At 44.5% G+C, this 16,814-nt stretch overlaps 1 protein-coding gene across 1 annotated transcript in view; it reads left to right on the forward strand.

Annotated features, from left to right (window-relative positions):
• LOC124805121 (myrosinase 1-like) overlaps positions 1 to 16,814 on the forward strand; it is a 217,336-nt gene that overhangs the window by 11,873 nt on the left and 188,649 nt on the right. The window lies entirely within an intron of this gene.

Genomic DNA, 16,814 nt, shown 5'->3' on the forward strand with positions numbered 1-16,814 from the left:
GCACGCCAAGACCGTAGGATCCTACGCAGTGCCGTAGGGAACCGCACCGCCACTTCCCAGCAAATTAAGGACACTGTTGCTCCTGGGGTATCGGCGAGGACCATTCGCAACCGTCTCCATGAAGCTGGGCTACGGTCCCGCACACCGTTAGACCGTCTTCCGCTCACGCCCCAACATCGTGCAGCCCGCCTCCAGTGGTGTCGCGACAGGCGTGAATGGAGGGACGAATGGAGACGTGTCGTCTTCAGCGATGAGAGTCGCTTCTGCCTTGGTGCCAATGATGGTCGTATGCGTGTTTGGCGCCGTGCAGGTGAGCGCCACAATCAGGACTGCATACGACCGAGGCACACAGGGCCAACACCCGGCATCATGGCGTGGGGAGCGATCACCTACACTGGCCGTACACCACTGGTGATCGTCGAGGGGACACTGAATAGTGCACGGTACATCCAAACCGTCATCGAACCCATCGTTCTACCATTCCTAGACCGGCAAGGGAACTTGCTGTTCCAACAGGACAATGCACGTCCGCATGTATCCCGTGCCACCCAAAGTGCTCTAGAAGGTGTAAGTCAACTACCCTGGCCAGCAAGATCTCCGGATCTGTCCCCCATTGAGCATGTTTGGGACTGGATGAAGCGTCGTCTCACGCGGTCTGCACGTCCAGCACGAACGCTGGTCCAACTGAGGCGCCAGGTGGAAATGGCATGGCAAGCCGTTCCACAGGACTACATCCAGCATCTCTACGGTCGTCTCCATGGGAGAATAGCAGCCTGCATTGCTGCGAAAGGTGGATATACACTGTACTAGTGCCGACATTGTGCATGCTCTGTTGCCTGTGTCTATGTGCCTGTGGTTCTGTCAGTGTGATCATGTGATGTATCTGACCCCAGGAATGTGTCAATAAAGTTTCCCCTTCCTGGGACAATGAATTCACGGTGTTCTTATTTCAATTTCCAGGAGTGTATAATGAAACCGGGATGTACTGCACTACTTGCAATGACTGCCCCACGCGGTACATCGGACAAACAGGCAGGAACTTTAGCACCACGATTAAAGAACATCTTAGGGTTTCTGGCTCAAAATCTGCCTTGAGAACCCACCTTTTGCTGGTAGCGACATTCCGTCACCGATACCACTAGTAACTTGAGAATTTTTCACCGAGGAAACAAGGGGCACGCTTTAAGCATCCCGGAGGAGATGCCGGCCGTAGTAGCCGAGCGGTTCTAGGCACTACAGTCTGGAACCGCACGACCGCTACGGTCGCAGGTTCGAATCCTGCCTCGGGAATGGATGTATGTGATGTCCTTAGGTTAGTTAGGTTTAAGTAGTTCTGAGTTCTAGGGGACTTATGACCTCAGCAGTTGAGTCCCATAGTGCTCAGAGCTATTTGAACCAACCCGGAGGCGGTCGAAATTATGAGAGCCATTAATCTTTTTCCACACCCAACCCTGAATGCACAAACGAAGTTGAGACACTGTAGCACTTTTGCAAATTTCGACTGCCTAAGTTAGTTGATGTAATCCTCTCTACTTGTCCGAAAGAACAGATACCATCTTAGTATATATATATATATATATATATATATATATATATAGTTATGGCTCACCGGCCACTTGACCATCTTCTTCTTCCGTGCGAATGCACAAACAGTGCCCGAACTCTTACGGGAATCGGCAACGCGCCGCGCATAGTAAGTATAATGGGCGGGGCACTACGAATGTAGTGCGGGACAATACGTTGAGAATGTGGGTTTCGCGGGAGGCGTGCCAGAGATAAATCCCTGCAGTCGCGCTATCCTCTGTGTCCTCGGTGGCTCAGACGGATAGAGCGTCTGCCATGTAAGCAGGAGATCCCGGATTCGAGTCCCGGTCGGGGCACACATTTTCATCTGTCCCCGTTGACGTATGTCAACGCCTGTAAGCAGCTAAGGGTGTTCATTTCATTCTAAAAGCTGTTTACTTTCCTGCCCTCAGTATGACACCCAGCACGCGGCCTCGTCCCCCGTTCGCGATTGCGTATAGGTCGGAGAAGCTGTAAGTGTGGTTTTCAGGTTCTGCTTTTCCGTCAATAGCTATTTACTTGACGGGTTTGTTCCAGGCCGCGAACATCTCTTCATTTAGTGTCAACCACTTCTTCGTTTTTCATTCTGGTCCAAAATTAGGTCTTAATAGTTTTTCATTTATTTTCACCTTACCAATGGATCACTATGGTATGATCTGTTTACGCCTCACCCAATATACAGGGTTATTACAAATGATTGAAGCGATTTCACAGCTCTACAATAACTTTATTATTTGAGATATTTTCACAATGCTTTGCACACACATACAAAAACTCAAAAAGTTTTTTTAGGCATTCACAAATGTTCGATATGTGCCCCTTTAGTGATTCGGCAGACATCAAGCCGATAATCAAGTTCCTCCCACACTCGGCGCAGCATGTCCCCATCAATGAGTTGGAAAGCATCGTTGATGCGAGCTCGCAGTTCTGGCACGTTTCTTGGTAGAGGAGGTTTAAACACTGAATCTTTCACATAACCCCACAGGAAGAAATCGCATGGGGTTAAGTCGGGAGAGCGTGGAGGCCATGACATGAATTGCTGATCGTGATCTCCACCACGACCGATCCATCGGTTTTCCAACTTTAAACCGTGAGATTGCACAAAACACGTTAACTTTTGGTGAATTGCGAATTTGCTGCACGAATGCGTGAGGATTCTCTACCGCCCAGATTCGCACATTGTGTCTGTTCACTTCACCATTAAGAAAAAATGTTGCTTCATCTCTGAAAACAAGTTTCGCACTGAACGCATCCTCTTCCATGAGCTGTTGCAACCGCGCCGAAAATTCAAAGCGTTTGACTTTGTCATTGGGTGTCAGGGCTTGTAGCAATTGTAAACGGTAAGGCTTCTGCTTTAGCCTTTTCCGTAAGATTTTCCAAACCGTCGGCCGTGGTACGTTTAGCTCCCTGCTTGCTTAATTCGTCGACTTCCGCGGGCTACGCGTGAAACTTGCCTGCACGCTTTCAACCGTTTCTTCGCCCACTGCAGGCCGACCCGTTGATTTCCCCTTACAGAGGCATCCAGAAGCTTTAAACTGCGCATACCAACGCCGAATGGAGTTAGCAGTTGGTGGATCTTTGTTGAACACCGTCCTGAAGTGTCGTTGCACTGTTATGACTGACTGATGTGAGTGCATTTCAAGCACGACATACGCTTTCTCGGCTCCTGTCGCCATTTTGTCTCACTGCGCTCTCGAGCGCTCTGGAGGCAGAAACCTGAAGTGCGGCCTCTGCCGAACAAAACTTTATGAGTTTTTCTACGTATCTGTAGTGTGTCGTGACCATATGTCAATGAATGGAGCTACAGTGAATTTATGAAATCGCTTCAATCATTTGTAATAGCCCTATATTGGAATCAGGCCGTTTTATTCTAGGGCATACCCCCCGTTAGCGGTGTTTTGTTATGACGGAACTCGAATTTTGGGTACAAATTCCGCTGTAATATTTCAGTTATATGAGTACTAACATTTTGATATTTTCATGTAGAAGTTCTTAACAGCTTTTAATAACTTTTTGAAATCTTAAAATAATTTACCATACAAGTGTATATCTCAAGGTTGTTATTCCTTCTGGATTTACTGTTATACGGATGCTCGCCAGAATATGTGTCTTTTAGTGCCACGAAACCGGTACCGATCCAATAACAAAGGACTAAATACAGCTGAAGTGGTTTATTAATACCCAAGATGACTATTCATAGCTGTGGTTGCTTTACCTAAAAGGTTGTCTGTCTGCTGGAAGTAACTGTTGGTCACGGGGGTGTGGTTTTCTGCATACATTCACATAAAATAGTATCCAGTCGTCTGGGCCACTTTTATTTGCCCCATCCTGTGTATCCCTGTCAGCCCAAGCAAGCAAGCAGCTAAGTCGGCCGTCACAAATACCCTCGAACCACCGAACGCTTCTTCTCTCCCCTGTGGAAGGATTGGAGGTGGAATGAGACACGTCTGTACCTCACGCTGTATCTAGAAGCACCGGCACGTGTCACACAATGTTATCTGTCTTTGCCTTTATGGCCGCCACTGCTGTGTTTCTTCGTAGCGGGCAACGAGCGTCAGTTACTGAAGTCATTAGACGCAGTATGTCGTCTCCTTCACAACACTGCAACACAGAGTTTTTGCTTCTAAGTGCCATTCAGAGGAATTGATGGTCGAAGAGTTTAGCTTCCAAGAAAGTAGAAGTGATGGTACTAGAAAGCAGTTCTGCTCTCCACTTAGTAGCGTCTAGAAAGGAAAACAAAGAAAAATTCATGGAATGCGTGGACCTAGGAAATTACTTCTGTGGAATAATGTTTGCCATATCACGCGAAGAAGGAAAACAAATGACGAGACAGCCGAATAATAAAAGTGGGAAATCAAGAGAGAAGATTCGTGTTAGATGAATGTGGGGCAGAGCCCTTCCTTCACTCGTGTGTCAAAGAAGGAAATGAGGCAACAATATTTCTCAACAGAAATAAAAATGAAAGAATAGAAACGAGGCTGATAAGGTACACAGAAGACAGCTTCTCTGGCTAGAAGTAAGAATGATGTAGAAAAATGATTAACAGAATTGACGTCCTGAGTGATGCAGAATTTACGTTAAGGACAAACAAAAGAAAGGCGTAAGTGGTGAGGAATAATAGAAGAAAGAATAATGGTTTGCTTAGTATTAACATTGATGAAAGCGTACTGAAGGAAATGATAGGGTTCTCCTGTCTACAATGAAACATTATACAAGATGACCGAACTATGGAAAACATCGATAAGCAGACTGGTGCACAGAAAAGAAGCTATTTTATACAAAAGCGATCTATAGGTATCGAATACTAACTTCTAATAAGAGAAAAATATTTCGTAAACTTGTATGTAGAGCCAAAATATTGTGCTGAAGTATATAGTGAGGTGTAGGATTCATAAGAGAAGGAATAAGTAGACTTTGAAAATAGTGCAATGAAAAAAATTAAAAATTATGTTGTCAGATCTGATAAGGCGGGCCTTCAGTCTGATGGCTGGTTTGAACACTGCGGCGGTGTGCTAGTATTTGACTAATGGGTGTGGTATACAGTTGCCATTGTCTGCGTTTTACACAGGGTGGTCCATTGATAGTGACCAAGCGAAATATCTCACGAAATAAGGATCAAACGAAAAAACTACAAAGAACGAAACTCCTATAGGTTGAAGGCGGAAACCAGATGGCGCTATGGTTGGCCAGCTAGATAGCGCTGCCATAGGTCAAACGGATATCAACAGCGCTTTTTTAAAATAGGAACCCCCATTTTTTATTACATATTTGTGTAGTACGTAAAGAAATATGAATGTTTTACTTGGAGCACTTTTTTCGCTTTCTGATAGATGGCGCTGTAATAGTAACAAACGTATAGGTACGTGGCATCACGTAACATTCCGCCAGTGCGGACGGTATTTTCTTCGTGATACATTACCCGTATTAAAATGGACCGTTTACCAATTGCGGAAAAGGCCGATATCGTGTTGATGTATGGCTATTGTGATCAAAATGCCCAACGGGCGTGTGCTATGTATCCTGCTCGGTATCCTGGACATCATCATCCAAGTGTACGGACCGTTCACCGGACAGTTACGTTATTTAAGGAAACAGGAAGTGTTCAGCCACATGTGAAACGTCAACCACGACCTGCAACAATTGAAGATGCCTAAGTAGGTGTTTTAGCTGCTGTCGCGGCTAATCCGCACATCAATAGCAGACAAATTGCGCGAGGATCAGGAATCTCAGAAACGTCGGTCTTGAGAACGCTACATCAACATCGATTGCACTCGTACCATATTTCTATCCACCAGGAATTGCATGGCGACGACTTTGAACGTCGTGTACAGTTCTACCACTGGGAACAGGAGAAGTTACGGGACGATGACAGATTTTTTGCACGCGTTCTATTTAGCGACGAAGCGTTATTCACCAACAGCGGTAACGTAAACCGGCAAAATATGCGCTATTGAGCAACGGAAAATCCACGATAGCTGCGACAAGTTGAACATCAGCGACCTTGGCGGGTTAATGTATGCTGCGGCGTTATGGGAGGAAGGATAATTGGCCCCCCATTTTATCGATGGCAATCTAAATGGTGCAACGTATGCTGATTTCCTACGTAATGCTCTACCGATATTACTACAAGATGTTTCACTGCATGACAGAATGGCGATGTACTTCCAACATGATGGATGTCCGGCACATAGCTCGCGTGCGGTTGAAGCGGTATTGAATAGCATATTTCATGACAGGTGGATTGGTCGCCCGCATGTTCGCTGGATCTGACGTCCCCGGATTTCTATCTGTGGGGAAAGTTGAAGGATATTTGTTATCGTGATCCACCGACAACTCCTGACAACATGCGTCAGCGCATTGTCAATGCATGTGCGAACATTACGGAAGGCGAACTACTCGCTGTCGAGAGAAATGTCATTACACGTATTGCCAAATCCATTGAGGTTGACGGACATAATTTTGAGCATTTATTGCATTAATATGGTATATACAGGTAATCACGCTGTAACCGCATGCGTTCTCAGAAATGATAAGTTCACAAAGGTACATGTATCACATTGGAACAACCTAAATAAAATATTCTAACGTACCTACGTTCTGTATTTTAATTTAAAAAACCTACCTGTTACCAACTGTTCGTCTAAAATTGTGAGCCATATGTTTGTGACTGTTACAGCACCATCTGTCACAAAGCGAAAAAAGTGGTCCAACTACAACATTCATATTTCTTTACGTACTACACGAATATGTAAAAAAAATGGGGGTTCCTATTTAAAAAAAAGCAGTTGATACCTGTTTGTCCTATGGCAGCGCCATCTAGCAAGCCAATCATAGCGCCATCTGGTTTCATCCTTCAAGCTAGACAAGTTTCGTTCTTTGTAGTTTTTTCGTTTGACGCTTATTTCGTGAGATATTTGGCCCGGTCACGATCAATGGACCACCCTGTACACTGACTTACCTGGTCATTGTAACGTCGACTCCGAACCAAGGTGCAAGTTGCATTTTTTTTTTCTCTCATGTAGCCAGAGGTGAAAGGAGCTACAAGCTACAGAAAAATTCTAGAAACAACCGAGAATGGAGGACTAGCGTCTCGATATGTCCAAATCACCTAGGGGAGTGTAGCCGGACGACGTCGTCGGCAACCGCCAATGTTTCGACATGTGACACCCTGTGATTTTGAAGGCAACACAGCTCCAAGTAAGCACTATGGAAGGGAATTTAAAAACCTCATTTCGCACAGCAATTCGGGAAAGTTAAAACACACACACACACACACACACACACACACACTGTAAACACTAGCACCATCACGCAACCAAAGATTACCGACGTTAGAAGTTATCAGTAGTGAAAATTATAACCAATAATAGTAGCATTAACTCTGTCCCTCTGACTTCTTTTTTTTTACATCGCTTACTTACTGCAATTTTGCCTTCAAAATGGCGGGGTGTGCACGTGTCGAAATGTTGTCGAAAACGTCACCAGGTTGCTTCCCTTAAGTTATTTGTACATTGAATATGCCGGGAGGGCCAACGACCTTGCCGCAGTAGTAACGCCCGTTCCCGTCAGATCACTGGAGTTCAGCGCTGTCGGGCTGGGTTAGCACTTGGGTGGGTTTCAGTCCGTTCTGCCGAGCGCTGTTGCTAAGGAGGGTGTACTCAGCCCTTCGGAGGCAAATTGACGAGCTACTTGACTGAGAAGTAGCGACTCCGGTCACGAAAACTTGACTAGAACTGGGAGAGCGGTGCGCTGGCCTCACGTCACTCCATATCCGCATCAAGTGACGCCTATAGGCTGAAGATGATACAGTCAGTACCATTGGGTCTTCCGAGACCTGTTCGGACGGATTCTACGAGGGCAGTTCAATAAGTAATGCAACACATTTTTTTTCTCGGCCAATTTTGGTTGAAAAAACCGGAAATTTCTTGTGGAATATTTTCAAACATTCCCGCTTCGTCTCGTATAGTTTCATTGACTTCCGACAGGTGGCAGCGCTGTACGGAGCTGTTAAAATGGCGTCTGTAACGGATGTGCGTTGCAAACAACGGGCAGTGATCGAGTTTCTTTTGGCGGAAAACCAGGGCATCTCAGATATTCATAGGCGCTTGCAGAATGTCTACGGTGATCTGGCAGTGGACAAAAGCACGGTGAGTCGTTGGGCAAAGCGTGTGTCATCATCGCCGCAAGGTCAAGCAAGACTGTCTGATCTCCCACGTGCGGGCCAGCCGTGCACAGCTGTGACTCCTGCAATGGCGGAGCGTGCGAACACACTCGTTCGAGATGATCGACGGATCACCATCAAACAACTCAGTGCTCAACTTGACATCTCTGTTGGTAGTGCTGTCACAATTGTTCACCAGTTGGGATATTCAAAGGTTTGTTCCCGCTGGGTCCCTCGTTGTCTAACCGAACACCATAAAGAGCAAAGGAGAACCATCTGTGCGGAATTGCTTGCTCGTCACGTGGCTGAGGGTGACAATTTCTTGTCAAAGATTGTTACAGGCGATGAAACATGGGTTCATCACTTCGAACCTGAAACAAAACGGCAATCAATGGAGTGGCGCCACACCCACTCCCCTACCAAGAAAAAGTTTAAAGCCATACCCTCAGCCGGTAAAGTCATGGTTACAGTCTTCTGGGACGCTGAAGGGGTTATTCTGTTCGATGTCCTTCCCCATGGTCAAACGATCAACTCTGAAGTGTATTGTGCTACTCTTCAGAAATTGAAGAAACGACTTCAGCGTGTTCGTAGGCACAAAAATCTGAACGAACTTCTCCTTCTTCATGACAACGCAAGACCTCACACAAGTCTTTGCACCCGAGAGGAGATCACAAAACTTCAGTGGACTGTTCTTCCTCATGCACCCTACAGCCCCGATCTCGCACCGTCGGATTTCCATATGTTTGGACCAATGAAGGAGGCAATCCGTGGGAGGCACTACGCGGATGATGAAGAAGTTATTGATGCAGTACGACGTTGGCTCCGACATCGACCAGTGGAATGGTACCGTGCAGGCATACAGGCCCTCATTTCAAGGTGGCGTAAGGCCGTAGCATTGAATGGAGATTACGTTGAAAAATAGTGTTGTGTAGCTAAAAGATTGGGGAATAACCTGGTGTATTTCAATGCTGAATAAAACAACCCCTGTTTCAGAAAAAAATGTGTTGCATTACTTATTGAACTGCCCTCGTATATGCCGGGAGAAACTCACGTCTCACATGTGGATATGTATTCTGTCACCTAATCCACCTTTTTTAAAAGAAATCAAAAAATTTACGTACAAATAGCACTATCCACATAGAACCATTCATTCTTCAACAGATACTAGTGTTCCACACACTAGCTGCCTGACGTAAACTGTGAAGCACGAAGAAGGCAACAAGGTAGCGAAACGATACTTCACGGATTGTGAGGATAGATGTTGTTATTTCAGTGATCACAAACTGAGCCAAATTTACAAAGCATTTGGCAGTATGAGGCCATTTAACAGTATGAAGTTACACCCTCTCGTGGCCTGGATGCATGCGATGCCTCAGTTGAGCGATTGGGGAGGGGTGTCATAAAGGCAAGTTGGTCTACAACTGCCGTAAGGTCCTTGATATCATGGGTACTGGCACTGGGGCATAGATGACGTTCGAACTGCCAGACATATTCAATGGGGGGACAGATCTGGGGATCTTGCTAGCGTCACGTAGACAGGTCATAGAGCCGGCCGCGGTGGCCGTGCGGTTCTAGGCACTGCAGTCCGGAACCGCGGGACTGCTACGGTCGCAGGTTCGAATCCTGCCTCGGGCATGGATGTGTGTGATGTCCTTAGGTTCGTTAGGTTTAAGTAGTTCTAAGTTCTAGGGGACTGATGACCTCAGATGTTAAGTCCCATAGTGCTCAGGGCCATTTGAACAGGTCATAGAGACACGTGCCGTTTGTGGACTACCTCTGCCCTATTGAAAGACGTTAGCTCAATACCGTCGCGTCAGAGATGACGGATGAGAATGCACGATGTGGGTGACGTGCTGTTGTGGAGGCAGAGTTTGCTCAGTCTCCGCCAGACGTGATCTAAAGTCATACCCGTTGGCTTCCCATACCATGACACTGGGAATAACATCGCTGTGCTTTGGAAGAATGGGTGACTCCCCAAGTGTCGCCATATTCGCCGTCCATGATCATATGGGACTTGTGCAGAATCACGATTCATCGCTGAACACAATGCGACGCCGTTCATCAGCAGTCCATGGTTCCCCGTCATGGTACCAGTCTACACGCAGCCGCTTTGTGTTGTGGTGTTTTCTCGCCTTCTATTGTAGACAAGGTTTATGTGTTTATAATATTCATGGCAGTTTTCAGAACCACTTGAAAATAGCCTAACACAAAGACCGAAACGGGTAGCGGACTCAGTAAAGTACTCAAGAGCTCATGGAGCGGATTATCACTTGTTGAACGAATAGTTGCGGAGTCAGCACACTGAGAAACTAATAAATTTGGTTTTGTTAACACAGAGGGTCCAGAAAAATGTAGATGCTCTGTGATAGTTAATAGTTTTGGAAGAAGATAACATATCGTTGCAATTTTGCGCGGCAGCGTAGCCCTTTTTTTTCTTTTTTTTTCAACAGACCTTGGCGCGCGTTTTCCAGCAGAAGACAGTGCAGCAATGAATGAAGCAACATTGTCGTTTGAGCAACGCAAGGTCTTACTGAAGTGCTACTGGAAGTACGAAAACATCATGGAAAATGTTGAAATGTGTGTGAATTTCTAAGGGACCAAACTGCTGAGGTCATCGGTCCCTAGACTTACACACTACTTAAACTAACTTACGCTAAGGACAACACACACACCGATGCCCGAAGGAGGACTCGAACCTCCGGCGGGAGGAGCCGCGCAGTCCGTGACATGACGCTTCAAACCGCACGGCAAACATCATCGAGAAACAACAGCAATGACGGAATGTGTACGGAACTCAGGCACCAACACGTTCAATACTTTATCGCACTCGGGATAAATTTAAAGCCGACGGTACTATTCAGGACGTCCATAAGGGAAGATGCTGAAGAAGATGATTTTGGATTGTGGGGTGCTCAAAGGCATGGTTATCAGCACCCGTATAAATTCCCAATCTTGTCACAGTCTAGTCTCGCCATTTTCCCGAATGATGAAGAAAACATGAGGACAACACAGACACCCAGTCCCCGGGGCGGAGAAAATCCCCGACACGGCCGGGAATCGAACCCAGGACCCCGTGATCTAGAGGCAGCAAGGCTAAACATTAGACCACGAGCTGAGGACGCATAGGGAAAGGTCTGGCTGGCTAAAGACATCAACGAGTTCAGTTTCCAGCTCTGTTGTATTGCAACATTTACCACGTCACCTAGAAAAACTGTCAAGCAGGACACGTGAAAGCGGGTAATCCGACCAAGCGTACGACGAATTCTGAAGGCTGAAAAGTGCAAAATGTACATTCCAAAATCGCAGCACGCTACGAAGGAGGACAACCCGGGCCGAAGGATGGAGTACTGCGAGTGGTTTCAAGGCATGTTTCGCGAGGATGAACGGTTGACAGGGATGGTTATCTGGCCTGACGAGGCGCAATTCAGACTGACCGGTACTGTACACTGTGGGCTTCAACCTATCTACGTCCAGGTAGGCTCTGACATCTTTGTAGCAGTGTGGCGGAGCCCCATCTTGTCGCAGGTAAAATATTTCTTTTCCAAATACGTCTTGGATGGCACGTAAAATCGATGTTTGCAGCCTATGAGGATACATCTCACTAGTTACGGTACCTTCAGAGAAGAATGCGTTAGTCAATCCGCCACAGTTGCGTACACAGGACTCCTGAAAATCCTCACTCTGACTGGCAAAACATGTTAATTTACCGGGTGCGGCAAGATTGTCCGAGTTATCTATTTTCCTTATTCTCCACTGTTCATTTTCTTTTACTGGCCCACAATCTTTCTCAGTACTTTATTTTCAAAAGTGACGAGTTTTCTCTCCCTTTTTTTGTCAGGGTCCATGTATCGCTTGCGTATTGGTTTGATAATGATTTGATATATTGTTATTTTTGCGTGCTGGATAGTAACTTTGATCTTGTGATGTTATGCATAGTTCCCCAGCTTGAATTGTCGTTACGATCTCTTGTTCTATAAGGTTTTGTTGGTTGATGTTGATACCGAGGTACGTGAATGTGTCTGTCTTCTGTATTATTAGGTTCCTGATTATTAAATGGTTTGATCCTAACTGAGTTCTTCTTTCTACTACCACGAACTTTGCTTTACTTTCGTTTATATTTAGACCTACTTTCTTAGCTTCTTCCATCAGTACAGTACCGCACCCATTTTCTCCAGGTCTTCCATCCTCTTTCCAATCACCACAATATCACTTGCGAAAGTCTGGACGTTTATCTTTTTCCGTATGTCGACTACTACGCGTTCTTGTTTTACTCTCCACAACGTATTGATGGGTGCTAAACTGAACAAGGTTGGTGATATAATATCTTGCTGTCTCACTCTTGTTTTTACCTCAAGTGTCCCTGAGAACACCCCTTGTACTCTCACTCTACACTTTGATTCCATAACACATATTTTAGTTTGCTTTATCAGATTGTCCGCTATCCAATGCTTTCCAGTATCCTCCACATCTCCTCTTTCACTCTGCTGGCATATGGTTTGTTAAAGTCTATAAACATACGGAAGATATCTTGAGTGTACTCCCAGTTCTTATCTAGTATTTGTCTTACTGTAAATGTTTGGTCGGTTGTTGACTTGCCCTTTCTGAACCCCGCTTGTGCTTTGTCTAATATTTCTTCAATATATGGGTTGAACCTGTTCAGTATAACTCTTGGTGTTATTTTATAGCAAGTTATATTAGAAATATCCTTGTATAACTCTGCGTCAACATTTTGTCTCCCTTCTAGCATATGGGACGTACACCAACAGTAGGAATGAATTACGTGAAGGAATATGGCAACCAGCCATGTTTTACATAGCTTGATTTTTGAATTATTAGGCCATATGGCGAATGCTTTGCTAAATCAGTGCATAAGTGAACGTAAAAGCGTTAATGCTACGCATATAATGGCAAAAAAGGAGCTACAAGTAACAAAACATAATACAGCTGCAGTTAATAGGAGCGAAAATATAAATATGAGACAAATATAAGTGGTTTTCAAAAGAAATGGTACGAAATAACCCTGTAGGTATAACTAAAGTCTTTATTTAAAAGTAATCACCAGAGGCTTGAGCAAAACTATCCCTCTCCCATGAACCGGAGAATTCCTTATTCCCAGAATTCCTGTGGCTGTGACAGGAGTCAGTCCTCCGCTGTGCCACTTAGTTCGTTGTCCGAATTGAAGTGATCCCCTTTGAAACGTTCTTGTAGCGGACCAAACACATGGCAGCCACAGGGCGACGTGTCCGGCCTGTACGACGGATGCTGAAGGTGCTCCCACGTGAACTTGACCACCACACTCAGTATCAAACTGGAGACGTGTGGACGCGCGTTATCGAGCAGAATCGCCTCTTGCGGCATCAGCCCAGGCCGTTTGCTCTTGTTGGAGTTGCGTAGGCTACGTACGCTGTGTCTCACAGAGCGCGTCACTGTTAATGGCTTTTCCTTGCTCAAGAAATTCGATGAGTCTCGGACCTCGAACGTCGAATGGTGAGCATCACCTTGGCGGTTGAGGCAGAGTTTTGAATTTTTTTGGGGGAGGTGATGACACTACATTCGCGTCCTTAGATGTTTCACTACGTTATTCCAAAGCGACATGTACACTTTTCGACCGGTTGGTCGTCGTTTCGTACCTTTTCATTTGACAACTTCTTATAGTTTCTGTAAATGCATTATGTAGATGTGGATGCGGGACAGCGGCTGATCAGTAACCCGAAAAAAAGGATACCAACAGCCGTAATTTTTCCTAAAAATTTTATTATTCAAGCAACCAGTTTCGCTTTGGCTTCAAGACAACACTAATGAAGCCGTGAAACCGGTTGCTTAAATAATAAAATGTTTGGGACTTGTTTCAAATTTGTATAACAAAAAATGCCTGTCAAAAGGCACTAAAATCAGACACTACAACATATTAAGGGGAGTACGTACGTCCTATACCCACAGTGTTAAATCTGCAATATTGATGACCCATTATCTCAGAACCTGTGAAAGACAGAGATCTGAAATTTTTGGGATGTATAATATCACTCCTTTCCTGATTACTGACCCAGAATTAAAATGAACAGAGAAATAATTAGCTAGTTATGATTTTTTAAAAATGTTGTTCAATATTTTCTTTTAAAAGTCCACTTTTTCTTCCATAAGTAAAAAACCGTTAGAGGTAGAGATGTTTTGGGAGGTTCAGTAGTTGCAGTATACTAAGTGATAACATAGTGTAAAATTAGAGATATGTATCTGTAATAGTTCCTGAGATAACGGGCCAAATAATTTTAAAAAGTCATTTCCTGAAAATCAAATTCAAACATTTTATTGGATATTAACTTACACATGGAGGCATGCCAGCTTCTAGAAACAGCCAGTCCCATAATCAGCATTATCTGGACCCTGTTCTCGACCTTCCTGCAAACCTAGAAGCTTCCTTCTTTTCCTGCATCTTGCTTCTTTAGTCATTTCCTCTGCTGCACTCTGGGCTTTCATGATCCTAAGTCAATCCATTCCCTGAAAGGCTTGCAGTGTGTTGGCACCTGGAGTGATACCAAGTTCTTCTAGTACCCCAGTTCTTCCCTTTATACCATCATTAAACGTTATCACAGCATCACAAACACCCAAGCATAGTTTTCCTTTCTACACAGACAATTTTTGGTATGCGGGTCCAAATTACATTATTAAAAGACTCATTCGCGTTTTGGTTCAAATGGCTCTGAGCACTATTGGACTTAACTGCTGAGGTCATCAGTCCCCTAGAACTTAGAACTACTTAAACCTAACTAACCTAAGGACATCACAGACATCCATGCCCGCGGCGGGATTCGAACCTGCGGTCGCGCGGTTCCAGACTGTAGCGCCTAGAGCCGCTCGGCCACTCCGGCCGGCCATTCGGGTTTTGTGTTCGACCATGGAGACATTTGGAAAGAAGGTCAGGATGAGCTAATTCTCTATATATTGGTTTAATAGCTCCCATCACTGCAGATGGTATGTTTTTTGTGCCTAAATTGTTCCTTGCTACCCGCTGTCTGAGCTTTGCGGTACTTGCACCATGAATCAGCACCAGGTGGACAAAGACCATGTATAGGTGTATCATCAGTGGAAGATTTGTGGAAGAATGTAGCCCACACTGCTCGTTTCATTCCTTGTAGGTCATGTGTATTGTTTCTTATTGGCATTCCACAATAATGCTGGAGTTCATCAATGTTTTTGTCTGTAAGTCTTCCTTTACCATTTAGAGTCTTTCCATTTGATAACTTCTCTTTTCCTTCTGTCTGCTTCAATTTTCGGAGATGTGTACCCATCCGTTTTTGAACGTGGCCCACACATTCAATCTTAACAATCTGCTTATTAGCATAAGGTTGACTTTCCACTACTGATTTGTAAGCTTTTAAATCACCATCCCCCAAGTACTCAGTGTAACACACACCTCTCTCCTGTTGTGAACGTCTGAACATAGAAACAACTGCAGTTCCCTCGTAATTCTTAGCACAATTTGTTTTATGGCTTTCACTTGTTTCATCAACTGATTTACACTGATGACAGTATTTAGTTAGCACTTCAATGTATAAAACTTTACCTGTGTCAACACTAGTGACAGTTGCAACTGCATTTTTGATGTGTGACCTCTCTTCTGCCATGTGCCATCAACTGCCACAGATAAGTCTGTTGTGTTATTTAATTCTACTGCTTCTTTAGCAGCAGCTTTCATAGAAGCAACAGCAACAGATCTGACACATTCACCAATTAGTTCTGTGTACTTACTTGATCTGGTTGGTGGGTTTGGCAAGTTCAGCATTGCACATAATACTTCAGCTGCAGTCAATCCTTTCCCAATGCACCTCATTCCATACAGGAATCTAACGTTGCTCTCAAACAAATCATTCTTGCACTTTTCAGAAGTCCAAAATGATGACGAGAGCCTGCAAACTTCGCACTGAATATCAAGTTTGTTAGCCAGTCCAGTCCTTGCAGATGAGTCCTCAGAGATACTAATTTGCCCACCACAAACCTTACATGACACAGCATCATGCAAAACTTGTCCTAAGACACTCAAATCTAAAAGAACATAACCTAAACTATTTTGATCTTTTCCAATAAATAAATCCTCATGGTCTCCAAGTTTCCTCTTCGAAGCGGTAGTAGGCGTGTCCTTATCACGGGTATGTGAAAAATCTGTTTCAGGATCAACACTGGATTCAGATTTTGTGATATGCTGATTTCCATGGAAACGTCGCTTCTTAAAACAACCCTTTCTTTTCGTCATGTTGAAAAGAGGTATAAGAGCGTATAATAACACACCAAACCACTATGTTTTCAGTACAAAACTTATGAAACACGACAACCACAAAGTAAATAAAGAAAATGCACGTGCTATACCGCCATTTCTGTTTACACAGTGCATCCAACCTCTTAACACTAACATTAACATGATTTTAAGGAATAAATAGCTGAAAACCACAGCCTTCTAGACTGAATAGTTCAAGAGATAGAGATACTTAGGCAAGTCAGTGCAGAACAACGGGATAATTTTACACACGCACTATTAACTTTGAAATGATAAAAACTACACATCCAATCGGAATTTTTTGACAAATAATGCATCAAA

The sequence above is a fragment of the Schistocerca piceifrons genome, chromosome 7 (assembly GCF_021461385.2).
Source record: "Schistocerca piceifrons isolate TAMUIC-IGC-003096 chromosome 7, iqSchPice1.1, whole genome shotgun sequence".
In the NCBI taxonomy this organism is placed as follows: domain Eukaryota; kingdom Metazoa; phylum Arthropoda; class Insecta; order Orthoptera; family Acrididae; genus Schistocerca; species Schistocerca piceifrons.